The sequence below is a fragment of the Mercenaria mercenaria genome, chromosome 5 (genome assembly GCF_021730395.1).
Source record: "Mercenaria mercenaria strain notata chromosome 5, MADL_Memer_1, whole genome shotgun sequence".
NCBI classification, from domain to species: Eukaryota; Metazoa; Mollusca; class Bivalvia; order Venerida; family Veneridae; genus Mercenaria; species Mercenaria mercenaria.
Window position 1 is genome coordinate 28,222,273 of NC_069365.1, and position 21,947 is coordinate 28,244,219.

Here is a 21,947-nt window from a genome sequence, read left to right on the forward strand (position 1 = left end):
CAAAAGTTTTACATTTTTCTTTCATTTGGATATTAAAAGGGTAAAGGCAAAACCCAAAAACCGGGTAGGGCATGGGACAGATCTGTAACTTTCCTTTCTTTATCTGGACTTCATCAAAATTTTTCAATACTTTCTTGGGGTGAATGTTTGGTATTTGAAAATCTTAAAATCAAGCATCCAAAATAATTTACAGAATCAATTTTTTTTAAAACCCCCGTTTCGGGTTTTGGTTTATTTTTTAGACCTTACTTCTTGGGTTTTTTCTTAAGTGTTTTTTCCCCAAAATGTCTGCCGGAAATTTGATAATTCCCTTTCAACAGATTTTAAAGGGGATCTTTTATATTTCATTTATTTGTTGTCTTGAAATACAGCGCTTTTAATTTCTTTCTTTATCTGGAACCGCAACACCCATATACAAAAATTTCTTGCGATTAACGGGGAAAGCATTCGTTCATACAATGCTTGCGTCACAGAATATATTTTATCTAAAAAAAATATCTAACAAAAAATTAAATCATCCTTCCGCGACTATGCCTCGCACAGTTTACCCGATATTTCGATGGGCTTGAACCGATTGATTTTAATCGTTTAGGCTTAAAAAAATTTTGGGAAAATTTTTTAAAAAAAAGCTTCATGGGTATGGGTTTTGGGAAACTGATCCCAATGTTATGTCGATGGGGACAAAAAAAGAACAAACAAATTTAAAAAAGTGACAAGAATTGATTTAGCAAATGATATACGCCCCTCCAAAAGTACCACGAGTTGTTTTTTCCCTTTGTGAAACCCCGGCCTCTGACCTATTCTTAGGGGGGATCGATTCGTTTACCCGGGGATAGATAAACGCCCTATCTTTAAATTTAGTTGCACGCGTTCAAACATAAAATCATAAAAAAAGTACAAATTCATTTGCCCCTTTCGCACCCCATCAGTAGACGAGAGAGAGAGAGAGAGATCCCATCGGGGGATGTCTATTTGATAGGGGCCAAACTAACACTATTTTTAATACTTGCGGTTAACGAAATGCACTTCATACCTGCACAAATTTTTTTAGATATATGTGATAAAATTCACATTGTTATTTTTCCGCCACTATTTGCTCAAGGGAAACCTCCCAAACGGTTTTCGCTGGCACTGTTTAAGCACAAAACGATTGTTAACGCTATTTACATATACTTTCGGTAAACTGAATAAAAACTCCTGCCGGGGTCCCCTTCACATTGGTTTAAAAATAAATAATCAACGGGGCTGAACTATCCGAAAATATGTTTTCCCCTTCTTGGCCCCGGCGGGATGAATTCGTTTATTGATGATAAAACGGCCCCATGAATAAAAAAAGTGCTGAATAAAATTTACATTCTTTAAACTTTTTGTGCCCCAGCGGAATTTTCCACGGACAAATTGCCCTTTTAAAACATGGAAAAACGCCCTTTGCAATGCGCGGTTTTTTTTTCAAATAATGTTGCTTTAAAATTTTGTATTCTGGCCCGGGATCTTGAAAATATTCTTATAATAAAATAAACGCCAAAGTACTCGATTCCCTGACGAGCCCTTTAAAGCTGTGAAAGTTTAAAAGGGTATACAAAGAAAGGTCTGAACTAATACGAGTTTTTTTCATTCTTGGGCCCCGGGGGGAAAGAATTTTGTTTAAGTGTAAGCGGGATGAAAAAACAAAGTGCTTAGATACATTTAGAGATTTTAAACTTAGGTTCGCCAAAAGAATTTTTCAAAGTACAAAAAAATGCCTTACAAAACAAAGAAATCGCCTTTTGCAAAGCGCGCGGGTTTTTCAATAATAATTTTGTAGCTTAAAATCTATGTATTTGTCAGGTATCTTGAAATATTACAATAAATTTTAAAAAGCAAAGATATTCATTCCCCTGACGAAATTTAAGGGGAAGGGGGAAAATAGGGGGGTATAAAAATTATTGGGTTTATTCTTTTGTATATGGGTTATTTGTATTTGGATACAGTTTCGGGGGGGGAAAAAGATAAAAAACATGAACTTTCCTTTACTTTTGTTGCTTCCCCTAAGGGTTTAGTAACTGTACAGCATGATAAATGTCAAAAATTTGCCCTCAGTACTTCCCCTATAAAAAGGGGAAGCAAAAGGACCTTTAATTTTACTTTTTTTAAAAAAATAAAACCCCAACGGGTTTTTATTTCAAAAAACTTTTCCCATTTTAAATCCCTTGCAAAAAGTGTAAATTTTTGCAAATAGAAAACTATCTGTTACTTTAAAAAAACCCCTTTTTTTTAAATTTGGGTTTTGTCTTTTTCAGTATGGGTGAAAATTTTTAAAACGTTTTTCCGAAAATTTTAAAGCAGTTAGAATACAACGCCCTTTTTCAAAGGTTTGGACTTGGGTTGAAAGTAATCGCAACATAAAAGAATAAAAATATATTGTTAAAAATTTTTTCATAAAGGGAAGGGGGGGAGAAACTGTACGTAACAGGTTCAAATATCATTCAAGAAATTTAAACATTTCAAAAAGGTTTTTTTGGGCGTCTTGTTTTTTTTAGGGTGTGCAAATGTGTTTTTACTTTTAAAAGTATTATTGACAAAGCATCAATAGAACATACAGCAGCAATGAAAAAAATTTCAACGCCCCGACGAGATGGGGAAAACCCGCAGCTGCAAAATTTCGCAAAGTTTTTAAAGATTTTGTATGTTGATAAATTTTCTGTACTTCACCCAATAGGGCAACATTTAAAAAAAAGGAACAAAAAACCCGGGCGGAAGAGGCATATAATATGGTGAACAAAATTTCCCTTTAAACCATTATTTTTAAAAACTTTTAAAAAAGGCCAGTTAGAAAAAATAGAACGCAACCAAGCAAAATAATTATAGACCGTGCCTTGAAATTTTTTTTGAGAGGTAGTGGGAAAAAGGGGCACAAATCCCCACGGCCCGTACTGAAGTTTTTATTAACAACCCGGGAATTTTAAAAAAAAATTTTTCATTATGCCTAACTAACTTCATTTTGAAAAAATTAGTTTCGTTTAAAAAACCATATTTTTAAAAAACCCTGTGCATTTTTTTTTCTGAAAACCAAATTCACATTTTAAATTGTTTTTCATTCTGTCAGATTTGTTAATGATATCAAGACATACGCACAAATAAGCCTTGTCCCCTGGAATTTTACACTACAAAAAGCCCAAAAAAAAAAATATGATAAATTGAAGTTCGCTTGCTCGTGCATTTCGGGACCCGCAGCAAGCCCACCTTGCGGCCCTATTCTTAGTTAAATTTCCCCAGCTTGTGCATAGTGAAAACCCTTTTTGAAAACTCTAAACATGCGCACTCTCCTTTCGTTGTCTGATCTTTGAAATTCTTTTCCCGGGAAACCATTTTTTTTTTACTTTGTCTACGCCCCCCTACAGCCGACGAATGGGTACACTTTTCCTTTTAAACCCAAAAACGTTATTAAATTTTATATAATTAATTAATTTATAAGATAAGCATTTGGGCCCAAAAACACCTAAAAACCCTTTTAAAACACTTTTTTTGCCCTCAGCAAAAGAGAAATTTAAAACCGCAATCAAAAAACCCCCATGATGCAATCTCCCCCCAAACATCTAATTAACTAAATTTAAATTTTTAAAATTGATTACGAATTGCTCCCTCCTGGGTCCTGCCCCCCCCTGCTCCCGCGTGGGGGATCTCCACAAACACCTACTACTACTACTACTTAAATACTATAATAATAATAATAAATTTAAAAACAACTTTTATTTAAAAAAACACATAAAGAAAAATAACAGTGTTGGAACTTTTAAAATCTTTAAAATTCAATGTGGCCTTCTTCAAAAAGAAAACAACAGTTCAAAATACAAAAAAAAATAATATAACCAAAAAGGGCAGGGAAATTTTAAATGAAAAAACATTTAAATTCAACATTTACTCAAGGGAAAAACTCCATTTAATTAGAAAAAAAAAATGTGACTTGTATATCAATCAAAAAAAAAAAAAGGAAAAAAAAAATCCAAAACACCTTCCCAAAAAAAACATTCACTCACACAAAACAAATTTAAATTTAAAAAAGCAATGGGAGAAAAAAATTTTCAGCTTATTCAGATTTCCCCAAAAAAATATTTTTTATACATGTATTTTTTTTTTAGAAGAAAATAAGTAAACCACATAACGAATAAATTTTGTGGAATGATATTCCATACTTTAGCACTATTATAGCCAAAAAGACCCTTTTAAAAATTTTTGCGATATTTAGGAAAAAATAACAAATTTTGTACAACTGATCTAAGCCATAAAAAAAAAATTGCTGGAACATGTTTAAAAAATCAGATATGTAAAAAGGTACAAGATTTTTTTTTTTTTTTTTATATCATTACTCCAGTATGGTATTTGCATCGTTCAGAAAATTTCATCCATCCGAGTTCTTTTAACATTTCAGATTTGCTTGTCTGCAGTTCTCTATTCAAAACAATTCTAGCAACTCTTCCTTGAAGTGCAAAAATTTTATTTAATGAACCTTTACTGCCTGTATACCAAAATGTACAGCAGTAATCTAAAACAGACAAAATTGTAGAATATTTTTTTCATATCCTCTGTTAAAAAATAAACAATCCTCTTCAATAGTGCAATTTTTGAGTTAACGTTTAAACATACTTTATCTATTTGTAAATCCCACCAGAGTGTATTGTCGATATAGATTCCTAAAACTTTTACATTTTCTATGATAGATCCACCAATAGTTAAGTTCAAATTGCTGCAATAGCGTTGCTTGTGTTTTGTACATTTTGACATACAATTTGTTGTTTGAAAAACACCATTTTTCGATTTTATTTAAGTTTTCTTGGAGTTTAATTTCAACAATTTTAATATCATAATCAAATTAATATATTGTCGAGTCGTCAGCGTATAGATCAATATTACCTTTGTTTGCTGATAATGCTATGTCATTGATATAAAGTGAAAATAACAGGGGACCGAGAATTGACCATTGTGGAACGCCGGAAGTAACGGTCATTTGTTCGGATCTGAAGTTACCAACTTTAAACAACTGTTTCCTGTTAGATAAGTACGACTGGAATAATTTAATTGTACTATCTGTAAATTATACAATCTTAGATCATGTAGTAAATTAGAGTGATCAACAAGATCAAATGCGTTCCTTAAGTCAAGAAATACAGCACCTACATATTTTCCAGAATCTACGTCTTTTAACCAGGCATCTATTAAGCGCATAAGAGCTGTATGGCATGAATGATTGGGTCTAAATCCTGACTGAGTTTCGTGTATGATATCAGATTTTTTGAAAAAAGATTGTATTTGAATCGCTATATGTCTTTTAAATATTTTAGATATTGTCGGTAAAATTGAGATAGGGCGGTAGTTGTTTGGATCTTCTTGGTTTCACTGTTTAAATACTGGAACAACAAATACCTCTTTTAAAGAATCTCGGAACGTACATATGTCGATATTCTTGTTTATTAAAAATGCAGTTGCAGACGTGATATAGTCAGCACAATATTTAAGTATATTAGGACCAATGCCGTCTAATCCCGTTGAATTATTTGTATCTAATTTGTCTATACTTTTTTAAACTTCAAATGCCGTTATTGGTTCAATATTAAATATGGTAAATTTAAATTTGTTGTCGAGATACTTTTCCAAAGTTAAAAAATTGCTTGTCTTTTTAACGATATTTGATATATTAATGAAATGATTGTTCAGTGTATTCAGTATATTTGAAGGCTCATCGATTATTTCTTCATTGATAACCAGTTTTAATGGCAATGATGTTTTTAAAGTTTCAAACTCGGCGTGCAGAATAATGGCGAACATTGATTGGCTGAAACCACACCCCTTAGTAATTACGAGTGTCAATGCTCACCAAGTAAATGAACAAAAGAAATCAGAGGTTCGTCTTTGGATTTTGATGAACCTCTTATGGGTGAGAATATAATCATAACTGCCCCGGATAAACGTAACGTCCATGCGTTCTAACATCGACGTCATTATGGGGTTTCTAAAATATTGATGACATTTTAAACGAAAAAGCAACACAAGTTATACTTATAAGTTTGAGGGAAATATGAAAGATGAAAAGTATGGTGGCAAATTTCCGCCATGAGATAGCTAGGTAATTGTCACGATAATAATGTTTACTTTCCAGGAAATGTTTACATTGTTCTGAAAACATTTCAGCAAAAAAATAATATTTTCTAGACTCAAAATTTCGCTGTAATGCTTGAAACTGCCACAAGATACTTGGTAGCTATCATGATAATATTCTAAACTTTTCAGAAAAGTTGTATATTTTTTTCTGAAAACATTATCGCAATAAATTATTGTTTTCAAGATACGCTTTTTATGTCCAGGAAATTTTAGGCTATTCAGAGAAGTTTTTAGAAAAGTTCGAAATATCAAGATAATTGCTGAAAGTACCGAAATAACTATCAGCTTAACGACAATAGAACCAGGGCCTCAGACCGTTTCAGACAGACAGCGGGTGCAACCACTATCTACAGGGACTTCTTCTCCCACACTATTAGCGACTGGAATCGCCTCCCGAAACGGACCGCTTACTGCACCATGATAGAGGCGTTCCAAACCAACCTGGGAACCCTCGCACCTCACCACTAGATGACCAGACATTTTGTAAATAGTTTTAACCTCTACGACACTTTTACAGCTCTTTTATTGGTCTGCACAGAATTTTACACAGGGTTTCCGACATTCCGACACGGATTCCAACCCTTATACCGGATGATGATGATGGATGATGATGATGATGATGATGATGAACTATATAGCTAATAAATGGCAACTGTGGGCACTTACGGAAAAATATCGAGATACTAATGTAAATTAATGCAATAATATTTTCAGGAAACTTTCGACTATTGAGATAATCTTTTCAGAAAATTTCTCTTTATCAATATATCATTTTAGAAGAGAATAGTTTCTTTGTAATATTTTTAAGGGGCAAGGAAAGCCTGACGATAAGTTATTTTTTTATGAAAGTATCATCAAGCCTTTCATAACGCTGAAAGAATTTTCAAAATAGAACCACTATTGAAAAAGATATGGCAGTTTGAAATTTAAGAAAATAGCAGATAATGGAGGCAGCCATTTTAGTGTGTATGTGACGTCATTTACACACTCTTGAATTCTTTATTTAGCAAATAACCTTTTAAATAGATTAACTTCTTATGTTTCTTGACTGTAAGATGTAAAACATGGTAATTTCTTTTGTTATAGCTGGAAAAAGTAGAGAAATTATTTTACAGTAAAGTTCAAATATGTATCTAGAAACTGAATAAATCCATTATTTTGTTTTTTGTTGCCATAGAATCAAAATGGCCGCTATTTAAAAAAAAATTATTTAAATGCTAATAACTTAACCGATTTTGAAAATTCTTTCACTTTTTTAAAAGATTTAAGAAACCCTAGCAGACGGAATTATCATAAGAACAACATTGCCTTTTCCTTTAAAGTTAAACCTGCTGTCTTTGAGCTCGCTTTGGGGCTTTGTCTTATTTCATATTATAAGATCAGTGAACAGTTTGTGTGTGCTCTTTGGCTATAATGGCACACCTATTTTCATAATGGCTATTGGACTAAAGCCCTCGGACAATTATGTTACTAGGAGTGTCATTATGGCAAGAAGGCACAACGTAACCGTATATTACCCTCTCATTAAAACTCTTTCTTTTTTAAGTTATTTTCCATTGTTAGTCATAGTCGGTTGTACTTATGTTTATTTGTTGTAGTCTTATCGACTGAATTGATGGAAAACAATTGGTAGTCTCGAGCCTATAAGTAATACGGGTGAACGGAATTTATCCAAGACATCGTGTTGTTGTTTTTTGCGCAAGCGCACACAATAATTTACTTCCGGAACAACAACAACAAGAAAATGAAAGAACAAAGGTGCAAAATGCGACATGGTTAATGTAAGTGACATTTTTACAAATGTTTGTAGTTTTGTTCATACGACAAATTCAAGCTTTATTCTTCTGCTAATTGCTTTGAATAAGAAGAATGTGTTTATCTGTAAAATTTACGTTTTCTTTGCGAGTGTACTTATTTTCGAATAGTTTCATATTCGGATCAATTACAACTACATAAACATATCAGCAATCTCGGGAGCGGATCCAGAGGGTGCGCACTTGGAGCACACTCCCTCAAAAATCTTCCTAGCATGAATTTTTCATAGCCTAAAGGTCAGATGTCATTCATTCAACAAACAAACAAAATGTGAGGCTCGCTTTCCTGGCAAACTAGTCTAACTAATTTGACATGATCATAGGAAATATTGTGTCTACACGCCAATATCCGTAAGCTATAAAACCAACAACTTTACATGACTCAGTGTACTGTGATTTATCCTCCATTATTTTGGTCTTTCAAAGTTTTGACGTTTAGATTGCCCGTCACAAATATAAAACAATCTGAACGTTGAATTATTTTGACTGATGGCAAACATATCAAAACTTTTTTATGTGGGGACATAGAAATGCCCCTGGCTTTTTTAACGGCTCTCAGAAGTTTTTTATTTTAATATTAATTCTAGAACATATAAATACTATAGCATATTTATTTAGCACTGTTTTTGGGGTCACACATTAAACCGGAATCCACCTAAAAACCGGAATACACTTTCTGTAACCGGAATACACCTGTATTTTTTTTAATTAAAGGTATTTTTGAAGGTTTTTTTATATAATTCAATCATATATATCATAAATAATCAACATACCAAAGGAAAATACAATACGTTAAAGCAAAACAATTTTATAACAGATTGAAATTCGGCGACCGCGCGGGAAATTACCATAACTGAAATACACCCGTGTTTCTTCAAAAATGCTATTTTTGAAGTGATTTATGACTGAATTCAAAAATATCAAGGTATCATGACTTTTCCCGTCCTAGATGTTTCTCCCCTAGACTTTTCACCTGGTTGTTTCAATCCTACATGTAGCTGTTTCACCTTCTGTTTATTATATTGATTAAGTAGGTGTCAAATGTTCTGTTGTTATACTTGATTCATCTCTGATAATGGTAGGTGTTGAGCAGTCTCAAAGATCAGAGAAGTATAACAATAGAACTTTTAGCACATACTTAATCAACATATTCAGCAATTTATTATTATTTGGAATTAAAAAATAGTTTTGATTAAGTTTAAATTTTTTAAAAAGTTGTTGAAGACTTTAGATCTATTGAATTAAATTTATTTATTTATTTTAATATATATAGGGCTCACACTGGCCTCCAAAAAATAATAACCAACTTTTGAACCTATAAAAAACAAATAGCCAAAACTGATACGGACCTTTTCATGCATTTTTTTTATGAAAATAAGAACAACAAATTTTAATATATATTTTCTAATGCGTTTAATTGTTAACATGTGCGAGTCGTTTTATGAAGAAATTGTCGATTAACCATGCAATTAATTGGAATTATAGACACAATTATTTGGTATCCATGGTAAAAGAACAACATGTAAAGTATTAACTTTGTAAAACTGACTTTGATGGATGAATTGATTTGAATATGTATTTCTAGGTTTGACACAGTTTACTTTCAGTTTTATTCGAAAGAGAAACTGTTCACACCAGTGGTGGCTCGGTATTAATAATAAACCCCTTTTCATCCTGCATTCATGTACTATTACACAATATGGCACCAAAAATCGGCGGGTTAGATTTACAACACCGGCTTGAATTTCAGAAAACAAGTTTTTTTCCGAATTTTGTAATGAAACAATAATCACTGTATGGGAAATGATGTAAGTTATGTAACTAAGAAAATGAATGATCACATCAATGTTTTTTTTATCTAGAAACAAGAAAATTATAGCCACCTTTCGAATTACTTCAAAGCGTTTAGGAAGAAATAAAAAAACGATGGAGTCTTCCCACTTCTCCCTAAAGTATCCCCGCTTCTCCCTAAATCAGCTTGAAGGAGAAGTGACTTCTCCCAAAAATTGGACCTAGCAAGACTACTGTTAAAATGCTTCAATTTCAATGATAGATTCTGAAGGCATAATTAGTTTGTGTAACATGTGTAAGGCAGCTGAAATGGATCAAATGGTTGAAACTGACTGACACCAATGGCACCAAATGCGACAAAAAAAAAATCTGGCGCTGAAAATCTTCAATTGGCGAATTTTAGTGACGCCAACAAAATAAATCGGCTATCAGATTTTTCTCACAGACATTAAGATCATGCATGATTGATTATACATAATATTTTATCTTTTTTTGCCAGTTTGACGCTGAGATTAGTATTTTGAGTAGCTAGTGACATTCTAATTGTATAATTGGATTAACCACATGAGTCTGAAATTCTATTCAGTGTATTTTTTCCATTTTGGGAAAAGGTCTGGTACCAGTTAAATTTGGAATTATTACGGCGTTTTTTATTCAAACTGGGGAAAATAGCGGGGTTTTTACTCTAATAGGGAATTTTTGATAATAAGTTAATAACATCATTTAGAACATTTTTTTTCTTTTATTCCGTGGATTTAACATCCCATAAACATGATTGAATTCATAATGCAGTGTCCCAGGCTTTCTTATGCTTAAAAATGTTAACTATATCAGCTGTATGAGCCTCTGTAAGGGGGCTCTGACCCTCTCTACAGAGTAGCATGAGTGAAGCTAACGTCTAATGAGAAGGCCAATTTCTATTTGTGGTGCATTTGAATATATTTTGCACACTTTCTTACGAGTTTTTTTCATTTACACAAAGAGGTGTGTATTTTACTCCAAGGTAGAGCTTCATACATTTTTTACCAGTTTGATAGCACGTAAATATCCCCGTAAATCGGACAATTTTTGTCAGCTGTCTTGTGTTTACGTTATTTTGCACCTCCTATTGAAGAGTGCTTTCGGCTGGGTCTTAAAGCAGGTACGGTACTGATATACGATAAAGTTTTTTTTCGTGTATTTTCTTTATTAATAATTATACTTTCTAAAATTAAAATAATCATTTATGTGGCCATGATGTCGGTTAATTTTTGTACATATCCTAACGCGATGGATAATGGGCCAGTAGAATCATTAAAACCATGTGAAATGCAAAATTTTATGGCAGACACACAAATTATCTTCTCCTTTGATGTGCCCGTAATTATGAAATGTGTGTTCACACATATAAAGCTTGCTGAGAAGGTGTTGACAGTTTGAGAAAGGTTCATTAAATATAAATTTTTTAGATGTCCATGACTGATTGCGATTTTCATGCGAAGTCAAGTTATGCTTTCCACAAATGGCCGATTGTAATTAAACAAAATTTTTACGATATAAACATTTTTTCTCCGTCATTTTGGGGTTTTTAATGAAAATTTGGAAAAATGGTCGCTTTTTTCAATTGGGAAAAGGTCTGTTTACCGGTACTATATAAAGAAGGAAAAAAATCACTGCTATCAATAAGACCCCAGAAGTCTATCTTAAAAAATACCTGCCATAATATATATAAAATAAACACCAGGAATGAAACGTTCAAAACCCAGGGTCATCTGAAAATTCGAACAGGACATTGTTCAACACAGGGTGATTAAACATGCTGAAGAAAGAGCACTAAAACAAATAAACCACACTCGGCAGTCTTCAAATCTGATACACTTTACGAGAGTAATCAGACATTTTCTGAGGGTGCATATAGCGTTGCTGTCCGTATGTCTGAAATCTTGTGTGTCCAACTCCTCCCACACTTAGCCTGATTTGCTTCAAACTTTCACAGGTGAACAAGCTTGATTAGCGGATGACCATAAAGGAAGAACTTTTGCTGTGGCTAATTTTACAACAGTTTTGGCCCTTTGATAGTTTTGCTATATAGAATACAGAGAAAAGTCTTGTTTTCTGTGGCTGTTTTTTCTAGAATTATGGCCCTTTCTTAATTTCACAAAATAGGCCATAGTGAAGAAATTTGGTGTGTACAACTCCACATACACTTTTTGAAAGAATGGATTAAAAATAAAAGTTGCTCAGACACAGAACCTTAAGTTACCTAAATACAATAAGTTTCAAATGTTTAGTCGAATATCCTTCATTCTGTAGTAAAAACTTTGCTGTTTAGGTTATGGTGCAGTATGTGGGGGCATCCATGTTCTGTGGACACTATTCTTGTTTAAAAAAATAATGACTAATCATATATCATCATACAGGAAGTGTCTAAGGGCTGATTTGTACCTATAGTATCTTATTCAAAAGGTACGGATCCATGCCTCCAGACAATCCTGCTAGGAATTGTCTAGGAGCAGTGACTGCTCTGAAACAGCTGGCTCGATTTGAAATAATTTCATTTCTTCAAACATTCTGTTTCATTAAAAGACATAGACGCCAGTGGAGGTGAGGCTAGTTTCCCTATATTGCTATTAGGAAAACTGTAAACTTCTTCTCTGTTGAAACCACTGGCCTAGTTTTAAAATAATTTTACAGCAATTGTTCCTTGTTCCAATATTATTTGAATCCAGCTATGAATGTCAGGTGAGGGATCTAGGGCCATCATGTCCTTCTTGTTTATGATAGTTTCAATTCCATTTGTAAAGTACCGATAATTTAAATGCATGGGAAAATACCAAAATTCAGCTTGATTATAAAATCAGTTTGTACAGTTTTATGGGTTTTTAGTAACATAGATTTCTGTGTCAGTTTTCATTCAAAATAGTTGTCACAACTTAACTTTTACTTTCTACTAGTTGGAGCTGTTTTTCCTATTCTCTTATTTTATACTCAAATTTACAAGCAAATAACACACTTACATTGTTAAATATACACAATTTCTACTCTGAAATGTTCCCTGACAAAATAGCCCATTTGTACCTGTGTCTGGACAAATTTTAATTTTTTGCCAATTTGTTTTAGGTAGGACAGTAGTAAATAAAAACAATCTTATGAGAGCTGTCACACATAGCTGGGACCATTTAAAAAAAGAACTACTTACTATTATGTTCGTTAATCACCTATAAACCACTAAACAGAAAAGTAGAGATCATGTGTCTTCTCACTATTTTTAGCTTACCTGAGCATGAAGTGCTCAAAGGTGAGCTTTAGTGATTGTCCGTTGTCCGTCCGTCGTCAGCAATTTGACTGTTAACACCTAGAGGTGACATATTTGTGCACCACAAACTTAATGAAACAGTTGGTCATGAATGTTACCATCAATAAAATCTTGGAACCAGATTCGATATTGGGTCATATGGGTCAAAAAACTAGGTCACCAGGTCAAATCGAAGGAAAAGCTTTCTTAACACCTCTAGAGGTACCATTTTTGGTACCGATCTTAATGAAACTTGGTCAGAATGTTACCTTCAATAAAAATCTTTGGGACGAATTTTATATGGGTCATTCAATAGGGTCAAAAACCAGGTCACCAGGTCATCAATCAAAGGAAAAGCGTATGTTAACATCTCTATGGGGGTCATCAATTTGGGCCTTTAATCTGTAATGACTTAACTGAATGGTCAGAATGTTACCCTCATTAAAGTCTTGGACAAGTTCGATATTGGGTCATCCAGGTTCAAAAACTAGGTCACCAGGTCAAATCAAAGGAAAAGTTTAACACTGTAGAGGCCAGATGTATGACTGTATCTTTATGAAACTTGGTCAGAATGTTAATCTTGATGATCTCAAGGTCCAATTTGAATCTGGGTCATGTAGGATCAAAAACTAGGTCACCAGGTCAAATCAAAGGAAAAGCTAGTTTACACGGTAGAGGCCACATTTATGACCGTATATTATTCTTAATGAAACTTGGTCAGAATGTTAGTCATGATGATCTATAAGTCAAGTTCAAATTTGGGTCAGGTGGGGTCAAAAACTAGGTCACTAGGTCAAATCAAAGGAAAAGCTTGTTAACACTCTAGAGGCCACATTTATGACTATATCTTCACGAAACTTAGTCAGAATGTTAATCTTGGTAATCTTTAGGTCAAATTCGAATCTGGGTCATTTCGGGTCAAAAACTAGGTCACTGGGTCAGATGGAAGGAAAAGCTATTTAACACTTTAGAGGCCACATTTATGACCATATCTTAATGAAACTTGGTCAGAATGTTAATCTTGATGATCTTTAGGTCAATAGGTCAGGTGAGCGATACAGGGCCTTCATGGCCCTTTTGTTTTAAAGGACATCTACTCCTAAACCACTATGCCATTTTCAGCCAAACTTTACAGGAATGTTCCTTTGGTGATCCCCCTTTGGATTCCTTCAGAAGTAGAGCATCCATGCTGAATTCTAAATGCCATTGCAACCGAAAGGAAAACCTTTAAAAATACTCTTCTAAGTAACTGCTAAACTGATTTTGAGATAATATCAAAGAAATGGTCCTTTAGTGTCTCTCTGTTGAATTCCCTGGACGCTCTCTGTTTTGTTACAAAAAATTTAACCACCAGGTGGTTAGGCTAGTTTTCTCTATAAGGTTGTATGGAAAACTTTCTCTGAAACTGCTGCAGATTTGACCCTTATTCTGCTGGACACGATTGAGTCTGCCTTTGCGACCAGTGTAGATCAAAATCAGCCTGCACATCTGTGCAGTCTGATCATGATTGCACTGTTCGCCATTCGGTCAGTATCTTTTTGGTAAGCACCCCTTTTAACAGTCAATAGTACTGTCCAGACTGAAAGATGGACAAGTTTATTATAGAAATTTAGCATGGTAAGTGTTAAATTCCTACAAACTTTGACTCTCTCCTGTATACAGTCCATTGATTGTCTAATTATTGTCATATTATCATGTTATATCTATACTTATGATGAAGTGTTTGAACAGGAAGTATGAGTGTGAATAATTTTATGTTAATTAATGATACTTTTTATAAGGGTTGTATTATAAGATTTAAATATTGAGAGTATACAATTTAATAAGTGAGCATCAGTAAAACTTGAAGGAAGTATTTGGTTATTATTGTTTTTATTTGGCAGGTATTGTTTTTTATAGTCATTTCTTCTCCCTCTGAATGTTGTAAGTATTGACAAGAATTATATAATTATTTAAATCTTCTCAATCGGAGCAAAATAACAAAGACATTGAAATAAGTGTAGAAAAGTGTTTTATACCATTAACCTGAATAGGCTTCTCTTTAATGCATCAAATCGTTAAATTTATTTTTTTTTTAAAAAGGAGCTTTTTTGTTTTAATTCCTTGATAAAATTGTCACCTTGGCATTAAAGGAATGTTAAAGTATTTTTTCACCAATCATATATACTATTTTATACAGTCAGTTAAAGGAAATAGAGGCAGTTTAGCAAACTAAATGGAAGTCACTTTCAGACTATATTATGTGAAGTCACGAAAACTGACAAATCGTCAAAACAAGAATTTTATCATCAGACTTGAATAACCTTACCTTGTCCTCAGTAGAAAAAATGAGTAACTTTAAAACAGAAAAGTAGAATATGACATTTTGTAGCAATTTTCAGGCGTTTTTCAAATGTGGCATAATTATGTGGGTCATGTTAGCAAAATCATAAACATTGTGCACCGTCTTTTGTCAGATTAAGAAATAACCTACCTATTTTAACTAAACATGAAAAAACATTGTTAGCACCATAATTTAAAGGATATTAATTTTTTGTCCACAGTTCTATCTGTGTCTCCCTTTGAAAGTGAATAACTGCTTTTTTATGTCAGTGCAGATAAACCCTTTTTGTACTGAGGTAATGAAATGTCGCCTTTAACCCTTACCCTTTTGAATTCTATAATGAACTTGTCCATCTTTTAATTTGGACAGTACCATTAACTGTTAAAAGGGGTGCTTACCAAAAAGATACTGACTGAATGGCAAACAGTGTAGTTCTTGATCAAACTTCACAGATGTGCAGGCTGATCAAGATATACACTGGTTGCAAAGGCAGGATCAATTGTGTCCAGCATGATAAGGGTTAAAGTCTCCAGGGCCATGTTGCAATTGTGCTTAAATGCACTTGGGTGAGCCATGAACAAAATTTAGTACACCTGCTTATCTATCTGCCATTTAGTCAAACCCCTGCTGGGGACCTAGACTTTGCTCAGTCTCGCTTAGCTCAATAGGGAGAGCGCAGATCTGTGGATTGTGAGTTCGATCCTCGGGTATGTTCTCCGTGACAATTTGATGAAAGACATTGTGTCTGAAATCATTTGTACTCCACTTCTGATTCCTGTTGGGAAGTTGGCAGTTACTTGCGGAGAACAGGTTTGTACTGGTACAGAATCCAGGAACACTGGTTATATTGACTTTCCCACCGTTAACTGAAATACTGTTGAAAAAACTGCGTTAAACCCAAAACTAAACAAATGAACATAATTTATCCTTATGAAATTCAGTGTATATTATGTGCTTGATGAAAATGTATTACTAAACTAGTTACAGATACATGTAAGTGTTTGTGACAGATAAAGTTCAAGTAGTTTTAACATAGTTTTGCAGACTCATGGTTTCAGTGTGTTTTATGTGACAGTGTAGTTAAAAACTCTGAAAAATGGTTGTGTTTGAATGATATATAAAATAAATTATGCAAGTTTTGCCTGATATGTTTCAATTTTTTAACATGAATGAGATAATTTAGATTTATTAGAAATATTTTCTAATAATCCTCCAGGAAATTTTGCATGATCTTGTTTTATTAGTGTTGTGTTTATAGGTATAGTCTAATTGAAAACAATAAAAGCAGTTAAGGAAGCGCATCCAATAGAAGTATTGAAATTCTTGACATGCCAATAAAAATATAGAAACACATGGAGCAAAGGCTTATATGTAGGACATTCTCAAATTATGCCTTTTAGCGTTAAGATAGGCTTGATGATTGCTTTCAAATAAAAGTTATTATTGGGCATTCCTTCCCATTTAAATATTGTTAACAGGGATTATGATAAGTTTCCATCAGATAGATTCTGTCCTATAGCATAATATGTGTACTCAAGAGTTTTATTTAAGGAGGTAGTATACCGTAACATTTGTATTGACGTATGCCCAAACGGAAGCTATCATGACGATTTACGGCAACTTTTACGACAAACCAAATGTGTTTGTATATTTATTCTTATAAATGAAAAAAAATCATTAACCTGTTTCTTGATCTGATGCTTAATGGTTGAATATTAAATGCCGAAATAGTGAATAAATTACTGCAGAAATGCTACAAAACATTGTTACCTTAAAGTCTCAGTGACTGCGCAAAATTATTAGCTTTTATCTTTTAGCTCGACTATTCATAGAATAGTAGAGCTATTGGACTCACCCATGCGTCCGCGTCCGCGGCGGTGTCCGCGTCCCGATTTGGTTAAGTTTTTGTATGTAAGCTGGTATCTCAGCAACCACTTGTGGGAATGGATTGAAACTTCACACACTTATTCACTGTGGTAAACTGACTTACATTGCACAGGTTCCATAACTCTATTTTGCTTTTTTACAAAATTATGCCCCTTTTTTGACTTAGAAATTTTTGGTTAAGGTTTTGTATGTAAGCTGGTATCTCAGTAACCACTTGTGGGAATGGATTGAAACTTCACACACTTATTTACTGTGATGATCTGACATGCACAAAGCAGGTCCCATAACTTTATTTTGCTTTTTTACTAAGTTATGCCCCTTTTTCAACATAGAAATTTTTGGTTAAGTTTTTGTATGTAAGCTGGTATCTCAAAAAAGATTGAAACTTCACACACTTGTTCACTGTCATGATATGACATGCAGTGCAAAGGGTCAATAACTCAACTTTGCATTTTACAAAATTATGCCCCTTTTTAAACTTAAGAGTTTTGGGTTAAATTCTTCTATGTAAGCTGGTATCTCAGTACCCACTAATGGGAATGGATTGAAACTTCACACACTTGTCGACTGTCATGAGCTGATAAGCACTATGCAGGTTCCATAACCCTATTTTGCTTTTTTTAAATTATACCCCTTTTTCGACTTCCGTATTCATTCAATCGACAAGGCTGTTGAATAGTCGAGCGTTGCTGTCCTCCGACAGCTCTTGTTTTATTTGAACTAGTTTTAGATAGCCATTATTTGCCGAAATATTTTTATGTGTCTTTCACTCTGAATAATGATCAATATTTTGCAGCTTTTATATATTTATATTGAAATTTTATGTTGAATGTAAGAAAATGGATGATAGTAACTGATGTTTGTGAATTGGGTGAAAGGTTATTTATAACAGCCACTTTCAAATTAAAATAGGGCAGTTTGACTCGTTGCACCTGTTTTTCTGTTTTCAGTGATAATTATGTCTCCCCCCCCACCTCCCTCTGGGGGAGACATATTGTTTTTGCCCTGTCCGTCCGTACGTCACATTTCATTTCCGATCAATAACTGGAGAACCATTTGATCTAGAACCTTCAAACTTCATAGGGTTGTAGGGCTGCTGGAGTAGACAACCCCTATTGTTTTTGGGGTCACTCCATCAAAGGTCAAGGTCAAAGGGGCCTGAACATTGAAAACCATTTCCGATCAATAAGTAGAGAACCACTTGACCCAGAATGTTGAAACTTCATAGGATGATTGATCATGTAGAGTAGATGACCACTATTGTTTTTGGGGTCATTCCGTTAAAGGTCAAGGTCACAGGGGCCTGAACATTGAAAACCATTTCCGATCAATAACTTGAGTACCACTTGACCCAGAATGTTGAAAAACTTCATAGGATGATTGTACATGCAAAGTAGATGACCCCTATTGATTTTGGGGTCACTGTGTTAAAGGTCAAGGTCACAGGGGCCTGAACATTGAAAACCATTTCCGGTCAGTAACTTGAGAACCACTTGACCCAGAATGTTGAAACTTCATAGGATGATTGGTCATGCAGAGTAGATGACCCCTGTTGATTTTGGGGTCACTCTGTTAAAGGTCAAGGTCACAGGGGCCTGAACATAGAAAACCGTTTCCGATCAATAACTTGAGAACCTCTTGACCAAGAATGTTAAAGCTTCATAGGATAATTGGACATGCAGAGTAAATGACCCCAATTAATTTTGGGGTCAGTCTATTAAAGGTCAAGGTCACAGGGGCCTGAACATGGAAAACCGTTTCCGGTCAGTAACTTGAGAACCACTCGACCCAGAATGTTGAAACTTCATAGGATGATTGGTCATGCAGAGTAAATGACCCCTATTGTTTTTGGGGTCACTCGTTAAAGGTCAAGGTCACAGGGGCCTGAACATTGATAACCATTTTTGATCAATAACTTGAGAACCTCTTGATCCAGAATCTTGAAACTTCATAGGATGATTGAACATGCAGAGTAGATGACCCCTATCGATTTTGGGGTCACTTTGTTAAAGGTCAAGGTCACAGGAGCCTGAACATGGAAAACAATTTCAGATCAATAACTTGAGAACCACTTGACCCAGAATGTTGAAACTTCATAGGATGATTGAACATGCAGAGTAGATGACCCCTATTGATTTTTGGGTCAGTCTATTAAAGGTCAAGGTCAGAGGGGCCTGGTCATGTAAAATCATTTCCGGAAAATAACTTGAGAACCACTTGACCTAGAATGTTGAAACTTAATAGGATGATTGGACATGCAGAGTAGATGACCCCTATTTATTTTGGGGTCACTTGATCAAAGGTCAAGGTCACAGAAGCCTGAACAGTGACGTGAGAACCACTAGGCCAAGAGTGTTGAAACTTAGTGGGATGACTGGACATGCCAAGTAGATGATACCTATTGCAGCCAACCATCAGTGTCTCTTTGACTTTCGCTCCTGACCCCTATTGACTTCTTGCCTATACGACTTTGGGGGAGACATGCGCTTTTTTACAAAAGCATCTTCTAGTTTGGTAATTATTTTCTAAAACTATGCTCTAAAATTGTTCAAATTTCAGTAGAACATAGTGATTTGAATTAGATTAATGTTATCATGGAAATGAATCACATAACATTTATATCTAAATGAAAAATTCAAAGGTGTTGACACTTGATTATTTAAGGAACACAGCTTCAGATTTTTATCTGTATTTCAACAGTAGTCATGAGAATAGTAATTTAATTGCAAGTAAACATGTCAGACAAGGGGTACTGCTGTAAGTATTTTAAGTAAATAAATCATAAATGCAAATAACACAAACATATAACTTACCTTAAAAATAAAATATTTTGAAGCTTCATTAAACGAGAAAGATAATTTTATTAAATATTTTTCTAAGAAATTATGATAAAAAGCAAGATATAAGATATTTTAAACATCTCTGTTCCCATGGCTACTTTAAACGTTAAGATAACCATGTGAAAAGTGTTTAGTATTCTGCTAATAATATTACCCTAATACTCCATGTTGGTCATTATCAGAATGGCACTGAAGCGGTCGAAAAACCCGTTATCATTCTTACTTGAAATGAAAGAAAACCCGTTACCATGGAAACACGAGCCTCACGACATATACATTTTAAGCTTATATTAGAAAGCTCACACGCATACTTACTAGTTAAACTATCAACTACGCAGGTTTCTACGGATAAAAGCGAAACCAAAATACACTGAAAAGTGTTTAATATCCATATTTTCCTTCTTCTTTCAATCTGGAGCAATGACATTGCTATCTTCTTCCCGGTTTCAATATAAATAACTTTGCTGGGGCCATGTACTTCAAACCTGGATAAAAATTGTACTTGAAGGGACAGAGATAAACAAACTTGAGATTGTAGCAGCTAAAACATAAATTACACGAAATACAATAAATTGCTACTGTTCAGCTAATTTGAATTTACCCTGGTTATAAGGTATACTACCTCCTTAAGCATCACTTTTCATTCCTTATTTGGAAATGGTTAATCATATGTAAAGACTTATCCTAAGCCCTCTTCACACAAGGCAAACAGTCTGTTTACAGAGTGAAATTGTTGAGCGAACACTGTCCTATCTATGCTATATCAGTGCAATGGAAAAGTAAGCTATCTGTGTTAAATGCTATGCAGGATAACACAGTCATGCATCTAACTCTCCTGAAATTGTTTTCTTTGGTTTTTGTCGAGCCCGCTTGCAGTTAGCTCGACTAAGTTTCCACTTTTGGCATTTTGGTGTATGTGGGTGCATCCGTCCGTCCGTCTGATTTTGTTCGGACCATAACTTTGACATGCATGGACCAATCTTGTTTATATTTGGCATGAATGTTTACCTCAATGAGAAGGCATGTTGTGCGCAAACCCCATGTTCTCAAAGGTCGAGTTCACAGTTGGAGGTCAAAGGTCAAATTGAAGTTTGTCTGGAGTATTTCTTCTTCATGCATGGTGGGATTTTGATGTAACTTGGCATGAATGTTCACCATAATAATTTATGAGACGGAGTGTCATGCTCAAGAACCAGGTCCCTAGGTCTAAGGTCAAGGTCACAATTGACAGCTGGCGGGCTCGACATTCTGCCCTTGGGCATACTTGTTTCATATTTCTAGATATTTTTCCCATACTTTGAGTCTGAAGCATATATATATAGGTAGCAGATTGTTCGCTTTCTCAACATATTTTACCTTGTGAAATACTGTGGGTTTTTGACCTTTTCAAAAAAGTTGTCTGTTTGTTGACAAATTTCACCACAAAAAATGTCACACTTTCCCATTGTCTCATTATCTGATTTGATCTTATCAGACTGCTAATCCTTATAGTAATTATGCATGCTTTTTTCGCGGCTAGATGTAAAAAGTGCATGGTTTGCATGAGGTACTGGGTCAGTAGTCACATAAGCCTGCAATAAAGTCTTAGCGGAGTTGTCTCCATTTTTAGCTCACCTGTCACATAGTGACAAGGTGAGCTTTTGTGATCACCCTTCGTCCGTCGTCCGTCGTCAGTCCGTGCGTCCGTGCATGCGTCCGTCCGTCAACAATTACTTGTCTGCACGATAGTGGTTTCATTTATGATTTTATTTTAACCAAACTTGCACACAACTTGTATCACCATAAGATCTCGGTTCCTTTCTTGAACTGGCCAGATCCCAATATGGGTTCCAGAGTTATGGCCCCTGAAAGGGCCAAAATTAGCTATTTTGACCTTGTCTGCA

The 21,947-nt window shown here is 34.4% G+C and overlaps 1 protein-coding gene across 6 annotated transcripts in view; it reads left to right on the plus strand.

Moving 5' to 3' along the window:
- The first annotated feature begins 7,858 nt into the window (after positions 1-7,858).
- LOC123556716 (kinase D-interacting substrate of 220 kDa B-like) overlaps positions 7,859-21,947 on the plus strand; it is an 88,791-nt gene continuing 74,702 nt past the window's right edge. For 4 of the 6 annotated variants that reach the window (XM_045347638.2, XM_045347643.2, XM_045347641.2 and 1 more), the window contains exon 1: positions 14,811-14,897. The gene's annotated coding sequence lies outside the window, so the exon portion shown is untranslated. Of the gene's footprint in view, positions 7,917-14,810; positions 14,938-21,947 lie in introns of those variants that run through there. The other 2 variants (XM_045347639.2, XM_045347640.2) reach the window with 2 other exon arrangements.